At 39.4% G+C, this 27,687-nt stretch overlaps 1 protein-coding gene across 1 annotated transcript in view; it reads right to left on the bottom strand.

Moving 5' to 3' along the window:
• The window catches only part of CFLAR (CASP8 and FADD like apoptosis regulator), an 83,868-nt gene extending 59,685 nt beyond the window's left edge, over positions 1-24,183 (bottom strand). Inside the window, exons 1-2 of the mRNA XM_086719255.1 lie at positions 24,038-24,183; positions 23,702-23,835 (exon numbers count right to left, since the gene is read on the bottom strand). The gene's annotated coding sequence lies outside the window, so the exon portion shown is untranslated. The remainder of the gene's footprint in view (positions 1-23,701; positions 23,836-24,037) is intronic.
• Positions 24,184-27,687: the final 3,504 nt, after the last annotated feature.

The raw sequence follows: 27,687 nt of genomic DNA, 5'->3' as shown, positions 1-27,687 counted from the left end.
TAGGGCTGTTTCCCCATGGCTCAGGGCAGACTCCAGTGGAGAAGCTATCACACACATATCCCCTCCTAGAGCCTGCAAAGATATTTTGACAAGGGGAGCTACCATTTGAAAATAGGCATGCAGTACATGGTAGCTACTATTTTATCATGGGAATATTAATATGCTGTTTATACAGATCAATTCATGTTATTCTCTGCAGAACTATTATCCTCATTTTATTACTGAAAAAAACTGAGGGTTATAGAGGCAGAATAATTAAGTAACCAGAGGTTAAAGTCATGTAGGTAATAATTGGAAGAGCTTGGGTTCAAAAGCAGGGAGTCCAACTCTAGAGCCCTATCAGAGAGACCTGTTGACTAGTGTTAACTAGAAGTAGCTATATTGAGAATAGAATGCCCCTCACTCCCACTCCATATAGAGATACTGCTACTACTGATCATTTTATTGTCTCCATAGTTTTGTCTTTTCTAGAATGTCAGAGAGTTGGAATCATATGTAGCCTTTTCAGATGGGCTTCCTTAACTTAGTAATATGCATTTAAGGTTCCTCCATGTCTTTTCATGACCACAGTTTATTTATCCATATGTCTACTGAAGAACACTTTGTTGCTTCCAAGTTTTAGCAATTATGAATAAAGCTGTTTAGACATCTATGTGCAGGTTTTCATGTGGATGTAAATTTTCAACTCCTTTGAGTAAATACCAAGAAGAAGGATTTATGGATTGTATGGCAAGAGTATGCTTGGTTTTATAAGAAACTGTAGAGAGACAGGTCCTAAAGGTGCAGTGACGAGAGAATTAGAAAGCAGGGGGCTAAGACTCTCCAGGAGCCGAAGCCATCGGTCCCCTGGCTCAATCCTCTTTTATTTTTGCAAACTGTCTGATGACAGCAAGCACATACAACATAGTATATGGCATTTTGACAAGTCATGCACCTGCAGTGTATTCCATACTGGGTCATGAGTACATCTGGCACCAGAAAAAAACATTCTTATCCCCAGGCCTAGCACCCGTATGATGTCCTTCTGGAGAGAACGAGCAGTCTGGGCAGCCTTCCATCCTGGGAATGAAACTGCTTTCAGTTTCTTGCTGCTCTGTCCCTTTCCTTCAGGACATTCTTATGGTGCCTCCAGCTTCTTGTTCTCCAACAAGAAACTACCAAACTTCTCCCAAAGTGCTGGTATTTTGTATTCCCATCAGCAATGTATGAGAGTTTCTGTTGCTCCACATCCTTGCCAACATTTGGTGTAATGAGAGTGTAGTGATATCTCATTGTTACTTTAATTTGCATTTCCCTGATGACATATGTTGTGGAACATCTTTTCATATACTTATTTGCCATTTGTATGTCTTCTTCGGTGAGATGTCCATGAAGGTCTTTGGCCCATTTTTTTAAAATTTAGTTTTTTATAGGGGCGCCTGGGTGGCGCAGTCGGTTAAGCGTCCGACTTCAGCCAGGTCACGATCTCGCGGTCCGTGAGTTCGAGCCCCGCGTCGGGCTCTGGGCTGATGGCTCGGAGCCTGGAGCCTGTTTCCGATTCTGTGTCTCCCTCTCTCTGTGCCCCTCCCCCGTTCATGCTCTGTCTCTCTCTGTCCCAAAAATAAATAAACATTGAAAAAAAAATTAAAAAAAAAAAAAATTTAGTTTTTTATAATTACATCCAACTCAGTTAGCATATAGTGCAATAATGATTTAAGGAGTAGAATCCAGTGATTCATCACCTACATATAACACCCAGTGCTCATCCCAGCAAGGGTCCTCCTTCATGCCTCTTCTGCATTTAGCCCATCCCCCCACCCAAAACATCTCCAGCAACCCTCAGTTTAGTTCTCTGTATTTAAGAGTCTCTTATGTTTTGTCTCCCTCCCTGTTTTTATATTTTTTTTGCTTCCCTTCCCTTATGTACATCAGTTTTGTATTTTAAATTCCACCTATGAGTGAAGTCATTTGATATTTGTCTTTCTCTGACTAATTTCACTTAACATAATACACTCTAGTTCCATCCACGTTATTGCAAATGCCAAGATTTCATTCTTGATCACCAAGTAATATTCCATTCTTTATCCATTCATCAGTCGATGGACATTTGGGCTCTTTCCATACCTTGGCTATTGTCAATAACACTGCTATAAACATTGGGGTCCATGTGCCCTTTCAAAACAGCACACCAGTATCCTCTGGATAAATACCTAGTAGTGCAATTGCTGGGTGATGGTGTAGTTCTATTTTTAAGTTTTTGAGGAACCCCCACACTTTTTTCCAGAGTGGCTGCAGCAGTTTGCATTCTCACCAGCAGTGCAAAAAGGTTCCTCTTTCTCTGCATCCTCGCCAACATCTATTGTTGCCTGAATTGTTATTTTAGCCATTCTGACAGGTGTGAAGTGGTATCTCATTGTGGTTTTGATTTATTTTTCCCTAATGATGAGAGATGTTGAGCATTTTTCTACATGTCTGTTAGCTATCTGAATGTCTTCTTTGGAAAAGTGTCTATTCATGTCTTCTGCCCATTTCTTCACTGGATTATTTGATTTTTGGGTGTTGAGTTTGTTAAGTTCTTTATAGATTTTGGATACTAACTCTTTATCTGATATATCATTTGCAAATATCTTCTCCCATTCTGTTGGTTGCCTTTTAGTTTTGCTGATTATTTCCTTCACCATGCAGAATATTTTATCTTGATGAGGTCCCAATAGTTCATTTTTGCTTTTGTTTCCCTTGCCTCCAGAGACATGTTGAGTAAGAAACTGCTGCAGTCAAGATCAAAGAGGTTTTTGCCTGCTTTTTCCTCAAGGATTCTGATGGCTTCCTGTCTTGCATTGAGGTCTTTCATCCATTTTGAGTTTATTTTTGTGTATGGTTCATTCTTCTGCATGTCGCTGTCCAGTTCTCCCAGCACCACTTGCTGAAGAGACTGTCTTTATTCCATTGGATATTCTTTCCTGCTTTGTCAAAGATTAGTTGGCTATACATTTGTGAGTCCATCTCTGGGCTTTCTTTTCTGTTCCATTGATCTGTGTGTCTGTTTTTGTGCCAGTCCCATACTGTCTTGATGACTACAGCTTTGTAATAGATCTTGAAGTCTGGTATTGTGATGCCTCCAGGTTTGGTTTCCTTTTTCAGGATTGCTTTGCCTATTCGGGGTCTTTTCTGGTTCCATAGAAATTTTAGGATTGTTTGTTCTAGCTCTGTGAATAATGTTGGTGTTATTTTGATAGGGATTGCTTTGAATATGTAGATTGCTTTGAGTAGTATCAAAATTTTAATAATATTTGCTCTTCCAATCCATGGACATGGAACATTTTCCCATTTTTTTGTGTCTTATTCAATTTCTTTCTATAATTTTCAGTGTATAGATTTTTCATATCTTTGGTTAGGTTTATTCCTAGGTATTGTGGTGCAATTGTAAATGTGATTGATTCTTTGATTTCTCTTTCTGCCACTTCATCATTGGTGAATAGAAATGCAACTGATTTCTGTGCATTGATTTTTATATCCTGCAACTTTGTGGAATCCATGTATCATGGATTCATGTATCTAGCAGTTTTTTTGGTGGAACTTCATGGGTTTTCCACATAGAGTATCATGTCATCTGCAAAGACTGAAAGTTTGACTTCCTCCTTGCTGATTTGGATGCCTATTATTTCTTTGTGTTTTCTGATTGCTGAGGCTAAGACTTCCAATACTACATTAAGTAACAGTGGTGAGAGTGGACATCCTTGTTGTGATCCTGACCTTAGGGGGAAAGCTCTCAGTTTTTCCCCATTGAGGATATTACCGGTGAGTCCTTTGTATGTGGCTTTTATGATCTTGGGGTATGGTCTTTCTGTCCCTACTTTCTTGAGGGTTTTTATCAAGGAAGGATGCTGTATTTTGTCAAATGCTTTCTCTGAATCTATTGAGAGGATCATGTGATTCTTATTCTTTTATTAATGTGATGTATCACATTTGCGGATATTGAACCAGCTCTGCATCCCAGGTATAAATCCCACTTGATCATGGTGAATAATTCATTTAATGTATTGTTGGATCCAGTTGTCTAGTTGAGAATTTTTGCATCCATATTCATCAGGGGAATTGGTCTGTAGTTCTCCTTTTTATGGGGGTCTCTGTCTGGCTTTGGAACAAGGTAATGCTGGCCTTATAGAATGAGTTTGGAAGTTTTCCTTCTGTTTATATTTTATGGAACTACTTCAAAAGATTAGGTGTTAACTCTTCTTTAAATGTCTGGTAGAATTCCCCTGGAAAGCCATCCGGCCCTGTACTCTTGTTTTTGGGGAGATTTTTTTTATTACTAATTCAGTTTCTTTACTGGTTATGGGTCTGTTCAAGTTTCCTATTTTTTTCTGTTTCAGTTTTAGTAGTTTATATGTTTCTAGGAATTTGTCCATTTCCTCCAGGTTGCCCAATTTATTGGTATATAACTGCTCATAATATTCTCTTATTATTGTTTTTATTTCTGCTGTGTTGGTTGTGATCTCTCCTCTTTCGTTCTTGATTTTATTTATTTGGGTCCTTTCCTTTTTCTTTTTGATCAGTCTGGCTAGGGGGTTATCAATTTTGTTAATTCTTTCAAAGAACCAGCTCCTGGTTTCTTTTTTTTTTTTTTTTTTTTTTTTTTTTTTTTTTTTATTTATATATGAAATTTATTGTCAAATTGGTTTCCATACAACACCCAGTGCTCATCCCAAAAGGTGCCCTCCTCAGTACCCATCACCCACCCTCTCCTCCCTCCCACCCCCCCATCGACCCTTAGTTTGTTCTCAGTTCTCAACAGTCTCTTATGCTTTGGCTCTCTCCCACTCTAACCTCTTTTTTTTTTTTTTTTTTGTTCCCCTCCCCCATGGGTTTTTCTTAAGTTTCTCAGGATCCACATAAGAGTGAAACCATATGGTATCTGTCTTTCTCTGTATGGCTTATTTCACTTAGCATCACACTCTCCAGTTCCATCCACGTTGCTACAAAAGGCCATATTTCATTTTTTCTCATTGCCACGTAGTACTCCATTGTGTATATAAACCACAATTTCTTTATCCATTCATCAGTTGATGGACATTTAGGCTCTTTCCATAATTTGGCTATTGTTGAGAGTGCTGCTATGAACATTGGGGTACAAGTGCCCCTATGCATCAGTACTCCTGTGTCCCTTGGATAAATTCCTAGCAGTGCTATTGCTGGGTCATAGGGTAGGTCTATTTTTAATTTTCTGAGGAACCTCCACACTGCTTTCCAGAGCGGCTGCACCAATTTGCATTCCCACCAACAGTGCAAGAGGGTTCCCGTTTCTCCACATCCTCTCCAGCATCTATAGTCTCCTGATTTGTTCATTTTGGCCACTCTGACTGGCGTGAGGTGATACCTGAGTGTGGTTTTGATTTGTATTTCCCTGATAAGGAGCGACGCTGAACATCTTTTCATGTGCCTGTTGGCCATCCCAATGTCTTCTTTAGAGAAGTGTCTATTCATGTTTTCTGCCCATTTCTTCACTGGGTTATTTGCTTTTCGGGTGTGGAGTTTGGTGAGCTCTTTATAGATTTTGGATACTAGCCCTTTGTCCGATATGTCATTTGCAAATATCTTTTCCCATTCCGTTGGTTGCCTTTTAGTTTTGTTGGTTGTTTCCTTTGCTGTGCAGAAGCTTTTTGTCTTCATAAGGTCCCAGGAATTCACTTTTGCTTTTAATTCCCTTGCCTTTGGGGATGTGTCGAGTAAGAGATTGCTACGGCTGAGGTCAGAGAGGTCTTTTCCTGCTTTCTCCTCTAAGGTTTTGATGGTTTCCTGTCTCACATTCAGGTCCTTTATCCATTTTGAGTTTATTTTTGTGAATGGTGTGAGAAAGTGGTCTAGTTTCAACCTTCTGCATGTTGCTGTCCAGTTCTCCCAGCACCATTTGTTGAAGAGACTGTCTTTTTTCCATTGGATGTTCTTTCCTGCTTTGTCAAAGATGAGTTGGCCGTACGTTTGTGGGTCTAGTTCTGGGGTTTCTATTCTATTCCATTGGTCTATGTGTCTGTTTTGGTGCCAATACCATGCTGTCTTGATGATGACAGCTTTGTAGTAGAGGCTAAAGTCTGGGATTGTGATGCCTCCTGCTTTGGTCTTCTTCTTCAAAATTACTTTGGCTATTCGGGGCCTTTTGTGGTTCCATATGAATTTTAGGATTGCTTGTTCTAGTTTCGAGAAGAATGCTGGTGCAATTTTGATTGGGATTGCATTGAATGTGTAGATAGCTTTGGGTAGTATTGACATTTTGACAATATTTATTCTTCCAATCCATGAGCAGGGAATGTCTTTCCATTTCTTTAAATCTTCTTCAATTACCTTCATAAGCTTTCTATAGTTTTCAGCATACAGATCCTTTACATCTTTGGTTAGATTGATTCCTAGGTATTTTATGCTTCTTGGTGCAATTGTGAATGGGATCAGTTTCTTTATTTGTCTTTCTGTTGCTTCATTGTTAGTGTATAAGAATGCAACTGATTTCTGTACATTGATTTTGTATCCTGCAACTTTGCTGAATTCATGTATCAGTTCTAGCAGACTTTTGGTGGAGTCTATCGGATTTTCCATGTATAATATCATGTCATCTGCAAAGAGCGAAAGCTTGACTTCATCTTTGCCAATTTTGACGCCTTTGATTTCCTTTTGTTGTCTGATTGCTGATGCTAGAACTTCCAGCACTATGTTAAACAACAGCGGTGAGAGTGGGCATCCCTGTCGTGTTCCTGATCTCAGGGAAAAAGCTCTCAGTTTTTCCCCGTTGAGGATGATGTTAGCTGTGGGCTTTTCATAAATGGCTTTTATGATCTTTAAGTATGTTCCTTCTATCCCGACTTTCTCAAGAGTTTTTATTAAGAAAGGGTGCTGGATTTTGTCAAAGGCCTTTTCTGCATCGATTGACAGGATCATATGGTTCTTCTCTTTTTTTTTGTTAATGTGATGTATCACGTTGATTGATTTGCGAATGTTGAACCAGCCCTGCATCCCAGGAATGAATCCCACTTGATCATGGTGAATAATTCTTTTTATATGCCTTTGAATTCGATTTGCTAGTATCTTATTGAGAATTTTTGCATCCATATTCATCAGGGATATTGGCCGGTAGTTCTCTTTTTTTACTGGGTCTCTGTCTGGTTTAGGAATCAAAGTAATACTGGCTTCATAGAATGAGTCTGGAAGTTTTCCTTCCCTTTCTATTTCTTGGAATAGCTTGAGAAGGATAGGTATTATCTCTGCTTTAAACGTCTGGTAGAACTCCCCTGGGAAGCCATCTGGTCCTGGACTCTTATTTGTTGGGAGATTTTTGATAACCGATTCAATTTCTTCGCTGGTGATGGGTCTGTTCAAGCTTTCTATTTCCTCCTGATTGAGTTTTGGAAGAGTGTGGGTGTTCAGGAATTTGTCCATTTCTTCTAGGTTGTCCAATTTGTTGTCATATAATTTTTCATAGTATTCCCTGATAATTGTTTGTATCTCTGAGGGATTGGTTGTAATAATTCCATTTTCATTCATGATTTTATCTATTTGGGTCATCTCCCTTTTCTTTTTGAGAAGCCTGGCTAGAGGTTTGTCAATTTTGTTTATTTTTTCAAAAAACCAACTCTTGGTTTCATTGATCTGCTCTACAGTTTTTTTAGATTCTATATTGTTTATTTCTGCTCTGATCTTTATTATTTCTCTTCTTCTGCTGGGTTTAGGCTGCCTTTGCTGTTCTGCTTCTATTTCCTTTAGGTGTGCTGTTAGATTTTGTATTTGGGATTTTTCTTGTTTCTTGAGATAGGCCTGGATTGCAATGTATTTTCCTCTCAGGATTGCCTTCGCTGCGTCCCAAAGCGTTTGGATTGTTGTATTTTCATTTTCGTTTGTTTCCATATATTTTTTAATTTCTTCTCTAATTGCCTGGTTGACCCACTCATTCGTTAGTAGGGTGTTCTTTAACCTCCATGCTTTTGGAGGTTTTCCAGACTTTTTTCTGTGGTTGATTTCAAGCTTCATAGCGTTGTGGTCTGAAAGTATGCATGGTATGATTTCAATTCTTGTAAACTTATGAAGGGCTGTTTTGTGACCCAGTATATGATCTATCTTGGAGAATGTTCCATGTGCACTCGAGAAGAAAGTATATTCTGTTGCTTTGGGATGCAGAGTTCTAAATATATCTGTCAAGTCCATCTGATCCAATGTCTCATTCAGGGCCCTTGTTTCTTTATTGATCGTGTGTCTAGATGATCTATCCATTTCTGTAAGTGGGGTGTTAAAGTCCCCTGCAATTACCACATTCTTATCAATAAGGTTGCTTGTGTTTATGAGTAATTGTTTTATATATTTGGGCGCTCCGGTATTCGGCGCATAGACATTTATAATTGTTAGCTCTTCCTGATGGATAGACCCTGTCACTATTATATAATGTCCTTCTTCATCTCTTGTTACAGCCTTTAATTTAAAGTCTAGTTTGTCTGATATAAGGATGGCTACTCCAGCTTTCTTTTGGCTTCCAGTAGCATGATAAATAGTTCTCCATCCCCTCACTCTCAATCTAAAGGTGTCCTCAGGTCTAAAATGAGTCTCTTGTAGACAGCAAATAGATGGGTCTTGTTTTTTTATCCATTCTGATACCCTATGTCTTTTGGTTGGCGCATTTAGTCCATTTACATTCAGTGTTATTATAGAAAGATATGGGTTTAGAGTCATTGTGATGTCTGTATGTTTTATGCTTGTAGTGATGTCTCTGGTACTTTGTCTCACAGGGTCCCCCTTAGGATCTCTTGGAGGGCTGGTTTAGTGGTGACAAATTCCTTCAGTTTTTGTTTGTTTGGGAAGACCTTTATCTCTCCTTCTATTCTAAATGACAGACTTGCTGGATAAAGGATTCTCGGCTGCATATTTTTTCTGTCTAGCACACTGAAAATCTCGTGCCAATTCTTTCTGGCCTGCCAAGTTTCAAAAGAGAGATCAGTCACGAGTCTTATAGGTCTCCCTTTATATGTGAGGGCATGTTTACCCCTTGCTGCTTTCAGAATTTTCTCTTTATCCTTGTATTTTGCCAGTTTCACTATGATATGTCGTGCAGAAGATCGATTCAAGTTACGTCTGAAGGGAGTTCTCTGTGCCTCTTGGATTTCAATGCCTTTTTCCTTCCCCAGTTCAGGGAAGTTCTCAGCTATTATTTCTTCAAGTACCCCTTCAGCACCTTTCCCTCTCTCTTCCTCCTCTGGGATACCAATGATGCGTATATTATTTCTTTTTAGTGTATCACTTAGTTCTCTAATTTTCCCCTCATATTCCTGGATTTTTTTATCCCTCTTTTTCTCAGCTTCCTCTTTTTCCATAACTTTATCTTCTAGTTCACCTATTCTCTCCTCTGCCTCTTCAATCCGAGCCGTGGTGGTTTCCATTTTGTTATGCATTTCGTTTAAAGCGTTTTTAAGCTCCTCGTGACTGTTCCTTAGTCCCTTGATCTCTGTAGCAAGAGATTCTCTGCTGTCAGCTATACTGTTTTCAAGCCCAGCGATTAATTTGATGACTATTATTCTAAATTCACTTTCTGTTATATTATTTAAATCCTTTTTGATCAGCTCATTAGCTGTTGTTATTTCCTGGAGATTCTTCTGAGGGGAATTCTTCCGCTTGGTCATTTTGGATAGTCCCTGGCTTGGTGAGGACCTGCAGGGCACTTCCCCTGTGCTGTGGTGTATAACTGGAGTTGGTGGGCGGAGCCGCAGTCAGACCTGATGTCTGCTCCCAGCCCACCGCTGGGGCCACAGTCAGACTGGTGCGTGCCTTCTCTTCCCCTCTCCTAGGGGCGGGATTCACTGTGGGGTGGGGTGGTCTGTCTGGGCTACTTGCACACTGCCAGGCTTGTGATGCTGGGGATCTGGCGTCTTAGCTGGGGTGGGTAGGCAAGGTGCACAGGGGCAGGAGGGGCAGGCTTAGCTTGCTTCTCCTTAGGTGATCCACTTCAGGAGGGGCCCTGTGGCAGCAAGAGGGAGTCAGATCCGCTGCCGGAGGTTTGGCTCCGCAGAAGCGCAGAGTTGGGTGTTTGCGCGGAGCGAGCAAGTTCCCTGGCAGGAACTGGTTCTCTTTGGGATTGTGGCTGGGGGATGGGCGGGGAAGATGGCGCTGGCGAGCGCCTTTGTTCCCCACCAAACTGAGCTCTGTCGTCCGGGGGCTCAGCAGCTCTCCTTCCCTTTGTCCTCCAGCCTTCCCGCTTTCTGAGCAGAGCTGTTAACTTATGACTTCCCAGACGCTAAGTCGCGCTTGCTGTCGGAACACAGTCCGTCAGGCCCCTCCGCTTTTTGCAAGCCAGACTCGGGGGCTCTGCTTGGCCGGCGAGCCGCCCCTCCGCCCCGGCTCCCTCCCGCCAGTCCGTGGAGCGCGCACCGCCTCGCCGCCCTTCCTACCCTCTTCCGTGGGCCTCTCGTCTGCGCTTGGCTCCGGCGACTCTGTTCTGCTAATCCTCTGGTGGTTTTCTGGGTTATTTAGGCAGGTGTAGGTGGAATCTAAGTGATCAGCAGGACGCGCGGTGAGCCCAGCGTCCTCCTACGCCGCCATCTTCCTCCTATCCGCTCCTGGTTTCATTGATCTGTTCTATTGTGTTTTGGTTTTTGTTGTTTTTTTTTTTATTTTGATATCATTGATTTCTGCTCTAATCTTAAATTTTTTTTTTTTCAACGTTTATTTATTTTTGGGACAGAGAGAGACAGAGCATGAACGGGGGAGGGGCAGAGAGAGAGGGAGACACAGAGTCGGAAACAGGCTCCAGGCTCTGAGCCATCAGCCCAGAGCCTGACGCGGGGCTCGAACTCACAGACCGCGAGATCGTGACCTGGCTGAAGTCGGACGCTTAACCGACTGCGCCACCCAGGCGCCCCATTTTCTGCTCTAATCTTTATTATTTCCCATTGTCTGCTGGTTTGGGGCTTTATTTGCTGTTTTTTACCTCCCAGCTCTTTAAGGTGTCAGGTTAGGTTGTGTATCTGAGACCTTTCTTCCATCTCTAGGAAGGCCTGATTGCTGTATACTTTCCTCTTATGACTGCCTTTGTTGCATACCAGAGGTTTTGGGCTGTGGTGTTATCATTTTTATTGACTTCCATGTATTTTTTAATTTCCTCTTCAATTTCTTGGTTAACCCATTCATTCTTAGTAAGATGTTCTTTAATCTCCAAGTATTCATGGTCTTTCCAAATTTTTCTTGTGGTTGATTTTGAGTTTCATAGCCTTATGGTCTGAAAATATGTGTGGTATGATCTCAATCTTTTTGTACTTGTTGAGGGCTGATTTGTGTCCCAGTATGTGATCTATTCTGGAGAATGTTCTATGTGCACTCGAGAAGAATGTGTATTCTGCTGCTTTCAGATGAAATGTTCTGAATATAGCTGTTAAGTCCATTCAGTCCAGTGTGTCATTTCAAAGCCATTGTTTCCCTATTGATTTTCTGCTTAGATGATCTGTCCATTGCTATAAGTGGGTTGTTGAAGTCCTCTACTATCATGGCATTATTATCAATGAGTTTCTTTCTGTTTGTGATTAATTGATTTATATATTTGAGTGTTTCACATTGGGGGCATAAATGTTTACCACTGTTAGGTCTTCTTGGTGGATAGACCCATTATTATGATGTAATGCCCTTCTTTATCTCTTATTACAGTCTTTACTTTAAAATCTAGTTTGTCTGGGGGCGCCTGGGTGGCGCAGTCGGTTAAGCGTCCGACTTCAGCCAGGTCACGATCTCGCGGTCCGTGAGTTCGAGCCCCGCGTCGGGCTCTGGGCTGATGGCTCAGAGCCTGGAGCCTGTTTCCGATTCTGTGTCTTCCTCTCTCTCTGCCCCTCCTCCGTTCATGCTCTGTCTCTCTCTGTCCCAAAAATAAATAAACGTTGAAAAAAAAAATTTAAAATCTAGTTTGTCTGATATGAGTATGGCTACTCCAGCTTTCTTTTGGTGACCATTAGCATGATAGATGGTTCTCCATCCCCTTATTTTCAATCTGAAGGTGACTTTAGGTCCTAAATGGGTCTCTTGTAAACAGCAGATAAATGTTTGTTTTCTTATCCATTCTGTTACCCTATGTGTTTTGATTGGAGGGTTTAGTCCATTGACATTTAGAGTGAGCACTGAAAGATATGAATTTCGTGTCATTGTGTTGCCTGTAGTGTTGGAGTTTCTGGTGGTGTTCTCTTGTCCTTTCTAGTCTTTTTTGCTTCTGGTCTATTTTACTTTGTTTCATCTTTTCTCCCCTCAGAGAGTCCCGCTTAAAATTTCTTGCCAGGCTGGTTTAGTGGTCATGAACTCCTTTAGTTTTTGTTTTTCTGGGAAACTCTTTAACTCTCCTTCTATTTTGAATGACAGCCTTGCTGGATAAAGAATTCTTGGCTGCATATTTTTTCTGATTCAGCTCATTGAATATATCCTGCCACTCCTTTCTGGCCTGCCTAGTTTCTGTGGATAGGTCTGCTGCAAACCTGATCTCTCCTCCCTTATAGGTTAAGGACTCTTTTCCCTTGCTGCTTTCATAATTCTTTCCTTGTCTGTGTATTTGATGACTTTGACTATGATATGCCTTGTTGAGTGTCAGTTTTTGTTGAATCTAATGGGAGTCTCTGTGCTTCTTGGATTTTGATGTCTGTTTTTCCCCAGATTAGGAAAGTTTTCTGCTATTACTTGCTCATAAAATCTTCTACCCCTTTTCCTCTCTCTTTATCTTCCAGGACTCCCATAATTCGGATGTTATTCCTTTCTAATAAGTCACTGAGTTCTTCTCTAATTCTTGTATCATGCTCTTTCGCCTTAGTTTCCCTCTTTTTTCTGCTTCATTATTCTCCATAATTTTGTCTTCTATATCACTGATTCACTGCTCTGCTTCGTCCATCCTTGCCCCTGTTGCATCCATTCAAGATTGCATCTTGGTTATAGCGTTTTTAATTTCATCCTGACCCGATTTTACTTCTTTTATCTCCATAGAAAGGTACTCTATGCTTTTTTCAACCGCATCTAGCATTCTTATTATGCTAGATTCTAAATTTTAGTTCAGACATCTTGCTTATATCTGCGTTGATTAAGCCCCTGGCTGTCAATTCTTCCTGTTCTTTCTTTTGGGGTGAATTCCTTCATTTTGTCATTTTGGAGGAAGAAAAATAACTAATAAAACAATAAAATAAAATAAAATAAAATAAAATAAAATAAAATAAAATAAAATAAAATAAAATAAAATAAAATAATAAAAAAATAAGGGGCACCTGGGTGGCTCAGTCGGTTAATCATCTGACTTCGGCTCAAGTCATGATCTCACAGTTTGTGGGCTCAAGTCTCGCATCATTATATGTGCACAGAAAAAGGAGTGGCAGAATATATTCAACAAGCTGAATTGGAAAAATATGCAGCCAAGAATTCTTTATCCAGCAAGGCTGTCATTCAAAACAGAAGGAGAGATAAAGAGTTTCCCAGATAAACAAAACCTAAAGGAGTTTGTGACCACCAAAGCAGCCCTGCTTCAGATTCTGTGTCTTCCTCTCTCTCTGCCCCTCCTGTTTGCACTCTGTCTCTCTCTCTCTCTCTCTCTCTCTCTCTCAAAAATAAACAAACATTAAAAAAATTAAAGCCTAAAACAACATAAAAAATCAAATAAAGAAAACTAGATCCTAGGTGTGTTTTGGTCTGGTTGTTGAAAGAAGCTTAATAGGATAGAGAAACAAGGGAAAGAAAAAAAAGGAAAAAAGTGAGAAAAAGTTTAAAAATTTAAAAAAGACTTTAAAAATGTATACAATAGAATAAAATGAAATGAAGAAAGTGAAAAAGAATTTTAAAATTAAAAAAAAATTAAAAGATATAGTAAAAAGAATTTTTAAAAAATTTTTAAAGGAAAATAAAAATAAATTTTTCTCTTTCTGTATCCAAGAAAAGGAAAAGAAAGGAGAAAAAGAGAAAAACAAATCAATGTAAACAAAAGCAAACAAAACAAAACAAAAAAAGCAAAATGACAAATAGATGAACCAGCAAACAAACTGAAAACAGACTGAAAACTGAGTTACATCCTGTTTTCCCTATAACTGAAACTATGAAGCACTCTATACTCTGTACAGGAGAGACTTGTGGTCGTCCTCTACAGCATGCACTTGGAAGGTGCATTTGGGTGGGGCTTTGTGTAACAGCTCTGTTCTCCACTGGGTGGCATTGCTTAGCTTACTGGAGTGGATCAGTGTGGTGAGCATGCATGTTTATGCACCTGAGTGGGATAGCTGAAAATGGCATCACCCAGCTTCCTATTTCTGTCACAGGAACTCTGTGCTCTCACTGGCCTGCAATCATACACCTCTCCTTTGTCTCAGGCTTCCATCTACTCCCTACTTCTACACTGTCCATGTCCACCTGTCAGGCAGCACCTCCATCCTGAATTTTATCTCAGATGGGGCTGTGTTTCCAAACCCCTCACTTCTGAGAACCCTGTGGCTTGGATCCAGTCCAACCCTCTGGGGAAGGGTCTTGTTGAGCAATGGCCAGGTGCTGGCTTGCCCCAGAGAATTTTCATGCAATTGTGTAGTGGCAGAGGTTCAGAGATTATGGCAATTCACAACACACAGATGGCACCAGGTTTCACCACACTCTGGCATCTTTGTTCCAATACCAACAAACATGGCTGTTGTCTGGGGTCCTGAGACATGGGCTGTTCCCCATGTCTGCTGAGACCTTTGTTTGTGGGGAAGCTGTATGGCCTCTACCAAATGCCCTCCAATCAGGGAAACAACTTCTCCCCATGTGGTCTACAGACCCCTCGGTCCTCACTGCCTGCTCCTGGGGATTCTCCCTTCCTCCCCACCAGAGCACTGCCAGGTAGTGAGCTCTGGAATTTCTAACTCTGCACTCCCATGTTTATAGAATCTTAATGGTATTGAAACCCTCTCCTTTCTCCCTGTCAATGTTTTTGGGGAGCATATTTCTTGTTCAGTCCCTTGTAAGGGTTTCCCCTTTTTCTCTTTCCCTCCAGCTACTTTCAGGGGGAGTGCTTTATTCTCCCATTGTGCTGCATTCTTCCCCCTTTCTCTGTCCTCTCTCTGCAAAAACAGCTCCCTACCCTCCACAGCTTCTCTCTCCCCCAGTTCACTTCTTCACACCGTGTACCTGCTGAGTTCTGCAGCTCAGGTTATGCAGATTATTGTGTTAATCCTCAGATCAATTTCCTAGGTGTGCACAATGGTTTGGTACCAATCTAGCTGCATTTCAGGAAGGAGGGAAGCTGAGAACTTCCATGCTGCTCTGCCATCTTGGCCCCACCCCTCTCAGGACCACACCCATTTTTAAATGAGGTTGTTTTCTTATTGAGTTTTAAGATTTCTTTTTATATTTTGAATTTTTTTAAATTTTTTAACATTTATTCATTTTTGAGAGAGAGAGAGACAGAGAGACAGAGAATGAGCAGGGGAGGGGCAGAGAGAGAGACACACACAGAATCTGAAGCAGACTCCTGTGCTGATAGCTCAGAGCCTGACATGGGAATGGCAAGATCATGACCTGAGCCTAAATCAGACACTTAACTGAATGAGCCACCCAGGCGCCCCTCTTTTTCTATTTTGTATATAACAGTCCTTTATCAGATATATCTTTGCAAATATTTTCTCACAGTCTGTGACTTCTCTCTTGATATTGTCTGTCACAGAGCAGAAACTTTTCATTTAAATGAAGTTCATCTTATCATTTATTTATTTCATAAAGTGTGCCTGTGGTCTCATATCTAAAAATGATTGCCAAATCCAGGTGTGCTTAGGTTTTATCTGATGTTATCTTCTAGGAGTTTTATAGTTTTGCATTTTACATTTAAGTCCCTGGTCCATCTTGAGTTAATTTTGTGAACGGTGTAAAATCTGTGTTTAGATTAAATTTTTTTGCATATGTATGTCCAATTGTTCCAGCACCATCTGTTGAAGAGACTGTCTTTGCTCTATTGCATTATGCTTGGTCCTTTGTCAAAAATCAGTTGACTATATTTATGAGGGTCTATTTCTGTGCCCTCTATTCTGTTATGCTGATCTATTTGTCTATTGCCAATACCATATTATATTGATTACTGTGGCTTTATAGTAAGTCTTGGAGTCATAACATCAGCCCCCCAACTCTGTTCTTCTTCAGGATTATGTTGGCTATTCTGGGTCTTTTGCCTCTCCATATGAACTTTAGAATCAGCTTGTCAATATCCATAAAGTAATTTGCTGGGATTTTGCTTGAAATTGCACTGGGTCTATGGATCAAGTTAGGATTGGTTTAGTTTTGGAGAGGATTTATAAATATTGGGGGACAGGAGGCAGAAGAATTATTGTGGAGATATAGAGATAATAAATAAGTTAGTAATAATCAGCTACAGACAAATGGAGGGATTTTAACATAGGCTGTACATTAGATGATATTATATATTTCCATTAAATTTCTTGGGTGTGATGGTGGTATTACAATCATGTAGGAAAATGTTCTTGTTCATAGGAGATAAATACTGAAGAATTTAGGGATAAAGTATCATTGTGCCTGCAAGTTACTTTCTTTTTTTTTTTTAATTTTTTTTAATGTTTATTCATTTCTGAGAGAGAGAGAGACAGAGCATGAATGGGGGAGGGGAAGAGAGAGAGGGAGACACAGAATCGGAAGCAGGCTCCAGGCTCTGAGCCATCAGCCCAGAGCCCGACACGGGGCTCGAACTCACCGACCGTGAGATCGTGACCTGAGCCGAAGTCGGACGCTCAACCGACTGAGCCACCCAGGCGCCCCTGCAAGTTACTTTCAAATGGGTTAGCAAAGTGTGTGTGTGTGCACACACGCCTATGTGTCTGAAGGTTTAGAAAGACAGAAATAACAAATGTGGCTAATGTTACCACCGGGAACTCTAGATGAAGTGTGTGTGTGTGTGTGTGTGTGTATTCTTTAAACTTTTCTGTTTTTCAGACTTGAAATATTTGAAAATAAAAGTTGGGAAAATATCTATATGAGATTCTGATATTCTACCAATTGTATTTGGAATGCAATACAAGATATTTCATACACATCACTTTGTTTTAAAATGTTGGATTGAGTTTGGGGGAGAATATAAATATAAACATTTCCTACACAAACATTAGTCACAAAACACCATATCAAGGGAAAAAATATTCTTCTGAAGTTTGGATATTAAAAAGCAAGATACATTCTACTGGGAAGACAGGAACCAGTGAGGTGCTTTGCAGGGTGTCACTGTATATATTTATTTCTTTTCTTATTTATTATCATCTTTTGTGACTAACCTTTAAGATCCATGAACCAGGGACCAAGACTCTTGTTTCTCACTGTACATCCAGCACTTAGTACAGTGCTTGGTTTATAGTAGGTCCCTGTATTAGCTGGGTAACACTCACTGCGTTAACAAAGTAGCCCAAAAATAGTAGTAGTTTAATATAATAGAAATTTCTTTTGTCATCACCTACCTAAACAATGCAGGTATTCCTGGCAGGCAGCTAACAGTGATTTCAGGGAATGAAACACTTCATGTTTTGGTTTCATCATTCCCAAGGGATTTGTTATCCTCAGCATTCAGTCAGCAGAAGGGGAAAGAGTGTGAAGAAGGCATACCTGCTTCTTAAAATCCTGTCATAGAAATGACACATCTCATTTTCACATACATTCCACTAGTGAAAACTAAACATATGGCCATACTGAGAAGCAATATGTGTATGTGTATGGGTAGAGGGTAGGGGTGTCTGGAAAACCCTTGTCCCTGAGCTGGCAGCCACTTCCCAAGGACAAATCTATAATATGGAAAGAGAGTGAATTTTGGTAGACTGTTAGCCATCTCTATCATAGTGTTCAAATGTTTGTTGAATGGATGAATAATGTTTCTGAGACTGCCTTATTCTTTGCAAATATAATATCTTGTAAATCTTAAGATGGGGAGAAGTTCAGATGCAGTTCATAACAACCACTGGTGGTTCTGTTCACTTTATAAATTCTTCTTTGGCAAAATGTAGTAACAAGGCCTACAGTACCCCCTTGTCTGAAACAACTTAAAAACCAGATCAACAAAATATATGAAACAACAGTTTTCAGACATTGAACATCAAACAGTGCAGGACAGTGATCCTTGAGAGAGGTGAGCCCTATGATTCTCCTAGATTCCTGCCTGGAAAGATTTTCCAGGTTGTGTCACAGGGACAGAGAACTCAGGCAACACCTAGTCATCTCCTTAAATTGAGGAGACACAGTCCTCGGAGGCTAAGTGGCTAGAGTTTGCAGAGCATAGTATCAGAGGTGAGAGTAACGAACAGAGAGACAGCTCTAATGATTTTCACGGGGTCCCCCTTAAATATCCAGCTAACTATTAATCAGTGTGCATGAGGGAAGAAACCATCCAAGTGTGGGGGAAAACTACCCAAAAGAAGCAGAGGAAACAATTCTCAAAGTTCATCCAGGGCCAAGAATGATTCAAGTTTGCACCAGACAGTGGAAAATCTTATAATTCATGGATCACTGAGTAGTGGAGGAAAATCAGCCCTACACTCAAAGCTACTCTAGATTCATATAACTTAAGAGCAAGACTGAAAAAGATTCAACTGTTTATAAATAATTTGCATCTCAGGACAAAGCTCAAATTTACTTATAAGAATACAAAAATATCTAGCACCCAACAAGGTAAAGTTCACAATGCCTGACATTTAATTTAAAAATTACAAAAATGCAAAGAACCAGGAAAATACAACCCATAATGAGGACAGCCATCAATTAATAGAATCAATGAATCCCAACTACAAGAAATATGATAAAACTACACAAAATAACATGATAAATTTCTTACAACCAGTGAGATGCCTGTGGATATGACTAACCTGTCAATTTGTCCCATAACTTTCCCTTAGGACAGGACCTGACTGAGCTAACGACATAATATTTCTAGAACATTGCCAGAATATGAAGTTTAGTGTCTCCTCCATTCTAGACCTTTAAATGAATCAGATCGGCCCTAAAATGTGAGATCCAGCCTCAGATAATACCAGCTGTCACCAGCGTTCATCTAGACAGCTTCCATTTTACTGCTCAGAATTCTTCCATTTATTTTCTTTGCCTGCCTGGATTGGTGGTCCCCTTGAATTTTAATCTATGCTCACATCCTTTTAACTTGCACAATTCATTTGGACAGGATTTTTTGGCTCTGGCTTTCAACACTCTTCCAGACCTGATTTGGTAAATGTCCTCTGCCCCTCAGGGCCAGATAGGCTAACCACCATTCCTATCAGGAAAATGAAAATTTTCCAGGAAACTTGAAAAAACATATCTTAAAATTTCTCATCACAAGAAAAAAAATTGTGTAAGGTGATGGATGTTAACAAAATTTTTCTGGTAATCATTTTGCAATATATACATATATTAAATCATTATATTATACACTTAAAATAAATATGATGTTATATATCAATTATATCTCAATTGAATAAAATTTCTGGGGCACCTGGGTGGCTCAGTTGGTTATGCACCCAACTCTCAGTTTTGGCTCAGGTCATGATCTCACGGTTCATAAGTTCAAGCCCCACATCGGGCTTTGTGCTGACAGCATGGAGCCTGCTTTGGATTCTCTGTCTCCCTTTCTCTCTGCCCCTTCCTTGTTCACACATGCTCTCTCTCTCTCTCTCAAAAATAAATAAACATTAAAAAATTCTTTTTAATTTTTCCAAATATAATTTAAACTTTCTGACCATGTGGCCAAACTCTAGGTAATGTTGGCATCTATCTGGGTATTATGAAAGTTTTATCAAGTTGAAAGCTGAGAATTTCAATCATATTTGTTATTAAATCTGGAGCCTTAATTGAAATGTGCCTTCACATCAACTATGCTTTATGAGAAATAGCTCATATCCTTACTGCCTCAATCAAAATTAAGCAATAATTACTAGTGCTATTGACACAAATGCTAACTCTATAATAAGATGCTTTATATAAATAAAGTTCAATAAAGTATTTTTGGACATCTTCTGTATTACTGCAAAAACTAATTTTTGTTGGATTGTTTGCTTTAATAGCTGTCATTAAAAAATTAACCTAGATACATGGATTTCTGATCATATTGCTCTTTGTTAAAAACATTTGGTCATGCTTCTGCTATATAAACAATGCTTAAGTATCTATATAGAGTCACATGTGGCTTATATGTACAACCCTAAAATAAACCAGAATGGGTAGTGCAGCTTTAGTAGTCCCAAAGAAGGCTAAGATAAAAGAAGTTCTGGAACACAACTTTATTTTTATTTTGGTAGACATTTGGTTCCAGTAAGACAAGGAGTGAAAAGGAATGTGGGAAATCAGAGAATATAGACTATAGCCTGGGGCTGCAACAAGTTGCTAGATGGTGAGCTTTGGAACTCTTATGGCACTGCAGCTAAACCTATGTGATTTGTGGCTTAGCGAATAGATAAAACTATGTATAAGAAGTTTAAATGGGTGCCTGGATGGCTCATTTGGTTAAATGTCCCGACTAATTTTTTTTTAATTTTTTTAATGTTTATTTTTGAGAGAGAGACAGAGCGCAAGTGGGGGAGGGGCAGAGAGAGAGGGTGACACAGAATCTGAAGTGGGCTGCAAGCTCTGAGCTGTCAGTACAAAGCCCCATGTGGGGTTCGAACCCATGAACCACAAGATTATGACTTGAGCTGAAGTCAGATGCTCAACTTACTGAGCCACCCAGGTGCCCCTAAGTGTCCTGATGCTTGATTTCAACTCAGGTCATGATCTCATGATCATTAAGACCAAGCCCCGTGTGGGGCTCTGTGCTGGGTGTGGAGCCTGCTTAAGATTCTCTCTCTCTCCCTCTCACTCTGCCCCTCCCCAGCTCACTCTCTCTCTCTCTCTCTCTGTCTCTCTCTCTCTCTCTCTCCATCAAAAAAAAAAAAAAAAAGAAGTTTCAATGAGAATTTATACTCTTCATTTAAAAAGCAAAATTGATGAATAGACAATTTTTAAAGAAAACATACAGGTACATGAAAAGATGCCCAACATTGCTAAATCATCAGGGAAATGCTAAGTGTTGGTGAGGTGTGGAGAAAAGGGAACCCATTTACACTGTTGGTGGGAATATAAATTGGTGCAGCCACTATGGAAAACAGTATGGAGATTTCCTCAAAAAACTACAAGTAGAACTACCATATAATCCAGCAATTCTCCTTGTATTTATCTGAAGAAAATGAAAACACAACTTGAAAAGATGTCTGCACCCCCATGTTCATTGCAGCATTATTTACAATAGCCAACATGTGGAAACAACCTAAGTGTCCATTAGCAGGTAAATGGTTAAAGAAGATGTGGTGTGTGTGTGTGTGTGTGTGTGTGTGTGTGTGTGTGTGTGTGTATGTGTGTACTTAAGTAATTAAATAATTCACTAAATATTTAAGTGAATGAATAGAATACAAAGAAAAGAAACTGAAATGTCTGCCTCTTTTGTTGTTGCAACTCCATGGACCTCCTTGACTTGGATCTTGGAGAAAGGTTGGGCAAGAATGCCCCATTATTTGCACTCAGGAGTTCTTTTCCTTGTAATTTTGACAAAACAAAACAAATGACCAATGTGTTGAAGGAGAAATGTTTATTGCATGCAATGGCCATAGAATAATTGGTTGCATTCAGCAGAAATTGGTCACAACCTCTGATGGCATTTGTATCACCAACTCAACAAATAAGAAAAGGTTATACAGCATGTGTCAAAAAGCTTAGGCCTAACTCAGTTCTAATATCCTTGCCATGGGTTTGGGGAAGGGCCATCCAATCCCAGAATACATGCCCAGGTCACCGTCACAACTTTTTTGTAAATAAGGTCAGTTTTCTGATAGGCAGTTGGAATCCTGGAAGCCTCTTAGACATTGGAAAATATAGGAGTCTCCCCAATTCTTCATTCCCTAAACATTTATAGATTCATAAATGAACTGTTTATCTGTGACAAATCATTTGTCACCTCACTTATATTTTTAGACATCTAATGAATTTATTCATTCAACAGACACTTCCTAAACACCTATCACATAGGTATAGTCCCTGTCTTCAAGGAGGCCATAGTTTAATAAGGGAGTCGGACAAGGAAATGAATAATTATGATGCATTATAAGTGCTATAATAAAAGTATGTACAGGGTTTAGGCTATAAAAGATTTCATTCATTTTCTTATAAATGTAGAAATTGATAGATTAGACTTATAATTGCTGATTAACCCAAATCAAATATAAGGAAGCATTTACAGATAATGTATTAAGGAATTAATACCTTGAGTTTCATCCCTGTATTGTAAATATATGAATTGTGACATGTTTCCTTGTTAGAACTTATCTAGCATCTACAGATACAGTTTCAGTTTTAATTATATGTTTCACTAGAAAGTCTGGTCTGCATATAAGATGTAATTCTAAGACTGTATATCTGTGTTAAACCCTCATGCTTTAGTATTATGTTACTATGACATGGGATTCCCAGGTCCAGATGCTACCACCACCTGTGAACCTGATTCTTTCTCAGTAAAATGATCCCACCTGCACTGACACAGGCATTCTTTATTTTTAGGACAGTTATTGCTATGGTTATTATGAACCACAAAGTTTGCCTTCAGTACTATGTTCCTGAACAGTCAGTATTTCCCATGGAAATTTTGTAGCAAGAGAATAAATGAAATAAAATATATCATACATACAGCACAAGAATAGCTATAATCACACAACATTCACTTAATTGTTGTATTCATTTAAATGTATAATACAGGGGCACCTGGCTAGCTCAGTTGGAGATGTGTACACTTGATCTCTGAGTTGTGAGTTCAAGCCCCACGGTGGGTATAGAGATTACTTAAATAAATAAAACAAATATAAAAGTTTTAAAAACATGTATAGTGCAAATTTTTTTCCAATCTCTGCTCTTTTACAATAAGGTAAAAATGTCTGAGTAATTTAATTTTTCCCCTAAATTTTAATTTAAATTCTATTAGTTAACATTTTAAATAACTAAATTTAGAAGGATGTTTGGCTTATTACCAACTCAGCAGGAAAATGTAGGTTTAATGCTCTTATTATTTCCAAATTCAGTTTGGGAACTGAGTAATTAAAATTAGCATAGGTGGAACATACGGTACTAAATGCTTTATTTATAATGAGATTTAATTAATTTACAAATACTCTAATTGGTAAAAATCCAAAAGCAAAATTGTGGAGGCTCATAAAGCCTGGCTAGTTAAGATTTAAGAAAGGAATGTTTGCATTGGAAGTAGTGGACATGGGACGGGGTGGTGGGGTGCGGTATGGCTCCCAATCAAATAGGAGGAGGTGGGAGATTGTCCCCGTCCATAGGAACTTTTAGAGGAGCTTCCTTAAAGAAAGCAATTGTAGGATCAGTAGATTGTTCAGTATGTAAAGGGACTAAGGCTGCTCTAATTACTCCCCACATCGTAAAGGGAAGATTACCTTGTTCATGACATCTTTTAAAATTTTTACCAACTCTCTCCCTTACTTCAAGGTCTAGAGTTCCTCTATCAGGAAACCAAGGATTGTTTTCAGTAACACTTTTTAAAAGGCTCTGAAGTTGAACCTCAGTAACCGTTGCTCTGCTAGCTTTTAACAGCTGTCAGAGAACTTTGATGTGATGTTTTTGTTCAGCAGAGTTCTGTTCCATCTTAAGAAACCCAAGCCCGAACAATGCCCTGAAAATCAGATAACCTAAGCACGCTTGGATGACTTACTGCGCAGTAGTTTCAGTTTGCCTTCTTCAAGGGCTCCGCCGTCAAATCGTCGCTGCCACGAACCAGGTCGGGGTCACCAAATGCTGGGTTTGACCAGTAAACCCTGGGGCGATGAATGACATTACTCCAGACTCCTGAATCCGAGAAAGGAGAAAATGAGGAGACCAAGCGTTCTAGTGGCCATGGTCCCAAACAAAGCTCAGTCTCCGGTTTTTATTGACAATCTTATCAGTACTTCTTAAAGGGTGCAGGGGAAAGGAACGTGTAGTTTCAAAGCAGGAGCAAAGCATAATCACAAATTATCGGGCGATAAGTACAATCGGGGTAGTGACTTACAGGCTGGTGAGCCGAGCCGAACGTGAGGGGGCAGTGTATAGTCAGAGGAAGGGAATTGTTTTACTATTTTAGATTAAGCATTTACAGAGTGGGAAAGAAAACATGCTGATCCACAAGCAAGGTCTGGCTGTTTTCAACCTTGACATTTCAAAGGAGACCCGGTTTTCCTGGTCGGCTTTGCTGCTTCTCAACCAGCCATTTCCCAGGCTGCAAACATTCCTTTCTTAATTCTTAGCCAGCCAGGCACTACAAGCCTCCAGACAAAATATTTCTTTTTAACTATAACTTGCTTTGAAGAGCATTGTTTGGAACATTATTAAAACTAATTCTTAGAGTGCCTGGCTGGCTCAGTCGGTAGAGCATGAACTCTTGATCTTAGGGTTGTTGGAACCCTATGTTGGGGATAGAGTTTGCTTTAAAAAAAAAAAAAAGTACTCTTTTAGCTTTAAAACACAGAATGAAAATGTATGAGTTTTCCAAATGGCACAAAACCTGATTTACTTTTTAAGTGTACATAGCGTTCTTATTTTGTAATAGATTCCCAGAAACATAAGACTTTAGCAATGACCAAAATTCTTTTCAGTTTTGTAATTTGAGGCCACATTTCAAAAGTTACTTCATTTTTTTTTTTTTTTGCATGTGAAATTAAACAGAAAAATACACAGACTTAAGACAAGGGTTTTTGTCTTTTTAAAAAATAGCTATAGGGGCGCCTGGGTGGCGCAGTCGGTTAAGCGTCCGACTTCAGCCAGGTCACGATCTAGCGGTCCGTGAGTTCGAGCCCCGCGTCGGGCTCTGGGCTGATGGCTCAGAGCCTGGAGCCTGCTTCCGATTCTGTGTCTCCCTCTCTCTCTGCCCCTCCCCCGTTCATGCTCTGTCTCTCTCTGTCCCAAAAATAAATAAATGTTGAAAAAAAAATAAAAAAAAAATAGCTATAAAGGTATGTTTTAAATTATGTGTATGAAACGTAATTCAATTTAAGACAATATATGGCATTTACCAATTTAATCTTTATCTGAGTTAGCATTTTGAATATAGTTTATTATATGTATAATATTTATAATATTTAATAATATAATACAACATAACAATAAAATATTAATATGTACTTTTATATATAACATAATATATAAAATTAAGGTAAAACTTCTCTTTGAAATAGATCCTTTCTGATAGAGTCATTGGCAAGTAAATGCAATTTCCATTAGGTGTTCTAGTCTTTTAGTTTCTGAAGCTGATTTTCCAACCTAAAACAACAAAAAATTGTTTTTATGTTTATAAATTTTGAGAGAGAGAGAGCAGAGAGGGGAGGGGTATAGAGAGAGGAAGAGAGAGAATCCAACCCCCATGCGGAGCTGGAACCCATGAACGGGGAGATCATGACCTGAGCCAAAACCAAGAGTCAGACACTTAACTACCTGAGCCACCCAAGCATCCCACAAAAATCTTTTTTTTTTAAATTTTTTATTTATTTTTTTCACAAAAATCTTTTTGAAGCCAAAAAACCCAAAACACAAACAAATTTCCAAACCCTCTCCCCTCCCAAAAATTCCCCACTACCTCACAAATTGTTGTTGGAGGTAAACCAGAACTCACTGAGGATTCCACTCTTATTAGCATAGCATTTGAATTTGAATACCTGGCAACTTTGGGGATTTTGAGGACCCACAAGGATTATATCAAATTTTGAAACTCCTGTTGCCAACTGAATGACAGGTACCATGAATAACATTTAATTTTTGTTGTATACTACCTGGGTTTTATGTTATAAACTATAAATTGAAAAAAATGCTTTAAAAATTTTGATGAGTTTTTTTAATGCTATTAAAACAATTTTTCTTATTGTTTATTTTCTGAGAGATAAAGAGACAGAGCATGATTGGGGGAGGAGCAGAAGGAGACACAGCATCCAAAGCAGGCTCCACACTCAGCTGTCAGCACAGAGGCTCAACCCCATGAACCATAAAATCATGACCTCAGCCAAAGTCAGATGCTCAACCTACTGAACCACCCAGGAGCCCCTGCATGCTATTTTTTTTTTTTTAATTTTTTTTTTTTCAACGTTTATTTATTTTTGGGACAGAGACAGAGCATGAACGGGGGAGGGGCAGAGAGAGAGAGGGAGACACAGAATCAGAAACAGGCTCCAGGCTCTGAGCCATCAGCCATCAGCCCAGAGCCTGACGCGGGGCTCGAACTCCCGGACCGCGAGATCGTGACCTGGTTGAAGTCGGACGCTTAACCGACTGCGCCACTCAGGCGCCCCATGCATGCTATTTTTTAATAACAACACTCTTATGAGGAGAAATCACATTAAATTCCAATCTTTGTCTTAGCATTTTATATGTAATATGTAAATATTATCATCTATGTGCATTCAACATACACAAACAGGGGTGCCTGTGTGGTTCAGTTGGGTGTCAGACTCAGGTAGTGATCTCATGGTTCATGAGTTGGATCCCCGTGTCAGGCTCCCTGCCATCAGAGCAGAACCTGCTTCAGATTCTCTTTCCCCCCCTTCTATGCCCCTCTCCTACTCACTCTCAAGCACGCTTTCTCTCTCTCTGTCAAAAATAACATAAATAAGGGGCGCCTGGGTGGCGCAGTCGGTTAAGCGTCCGACTTCAGCCAGGTCACGATCTCGCGGTCTGTGAGTTCGAGCCCCGCATCAGGCTCTGGGCTGATGGCTCAGAGCCTGGAGCCTGTTTCCGATTCTGTGTCTCCCTCTCTCTCTGCCCCTCCCCCGTTCATGCTCTGTCTCTCTCTGTCCCAAAAATAAATAAACGTTGAAAAAAAAAATTTAAAAAAAAAATAACATAAATATTAAAAAAATACACAAACATAGAAGTTAAAGGTAAGACAAAGATTAAACATATTTTAAAATATTTGCTTATCATGATGACTACATGCTATCATGAGTTAATATAGCAGATCAATGTACTCTGTTTTCCTTTTTTTTATGTTTCAAGTTTTTATTTAAATTCTACTTAGTTAACATATAGTGTAATATTAGCCCACTCCCCACTCACGTCCCCTCCAGCAACCCTCATTTTGTTCTCTAGAGTTAAGAGTCTCTTATGGTTTGCCTCCTTCTCTCTCTCTCTCTCTGTCTCTCTCTCTCTGTCTCTCTCTTTTTCAGATCAATGTGCTCTTAGGGCAGGGTTCATTGTACTGATAGTGGGTCCAAGTTCATGTATTGGTCTTCTTGATTTTTTTTTTTTTTTTTGGTTGACTTTTTTCATGACTAGATCATTGTATTTACCTAGTAATGATGCTGACAGGGTTCATAGCTCTGTTATTTTCTTTTTGTTTGCTTGTTTTTGCATTATTGGTATTAGCTTCAATCAGCAATGTCTTTGTGAAAATCTTTCTAAGCCACTTAGCTACTTCTTGAAGATTAGTTTAGTTAAAACTAATTAATTGATAATAAATTCCACAAGCCAAGCACATACAAAGTACAGTCTGTAACAATTTGCTGAAAAGTTCCTTTATTTCTGCTTTGAAGGGTAGAACTCCCACTTCCCCTTTAAGACAGCTTATTTACTTTTCAGCATACAGATCTTTTACATCTTTGGTTAGGTTTGTTCCTAGGTATTTTATGATTCTTGGTGCAATTGTAAATGGGATCGTTTTCTTGATTTCTCTTTCTA

This window comes from Puma concolor, chromosome C1 (genome assembly GCF_028749965.1).
Source record: "Puma concolor isolate L17-30 chromosome C1, mPumCon1.1.hap2, whole genome shotgun sequence".
Classification (NCBI taxonomy): Eukaryota; Metazoa; Chordata; class Mammalia; order Carnivora; family Felidae; genus Puma; species Puma concolor.
The sequence above is the reverse complement of the archived record's forward strand: the minus strand, read 5'-3'. Positions and strand labels throughout refer to the sequence as shown.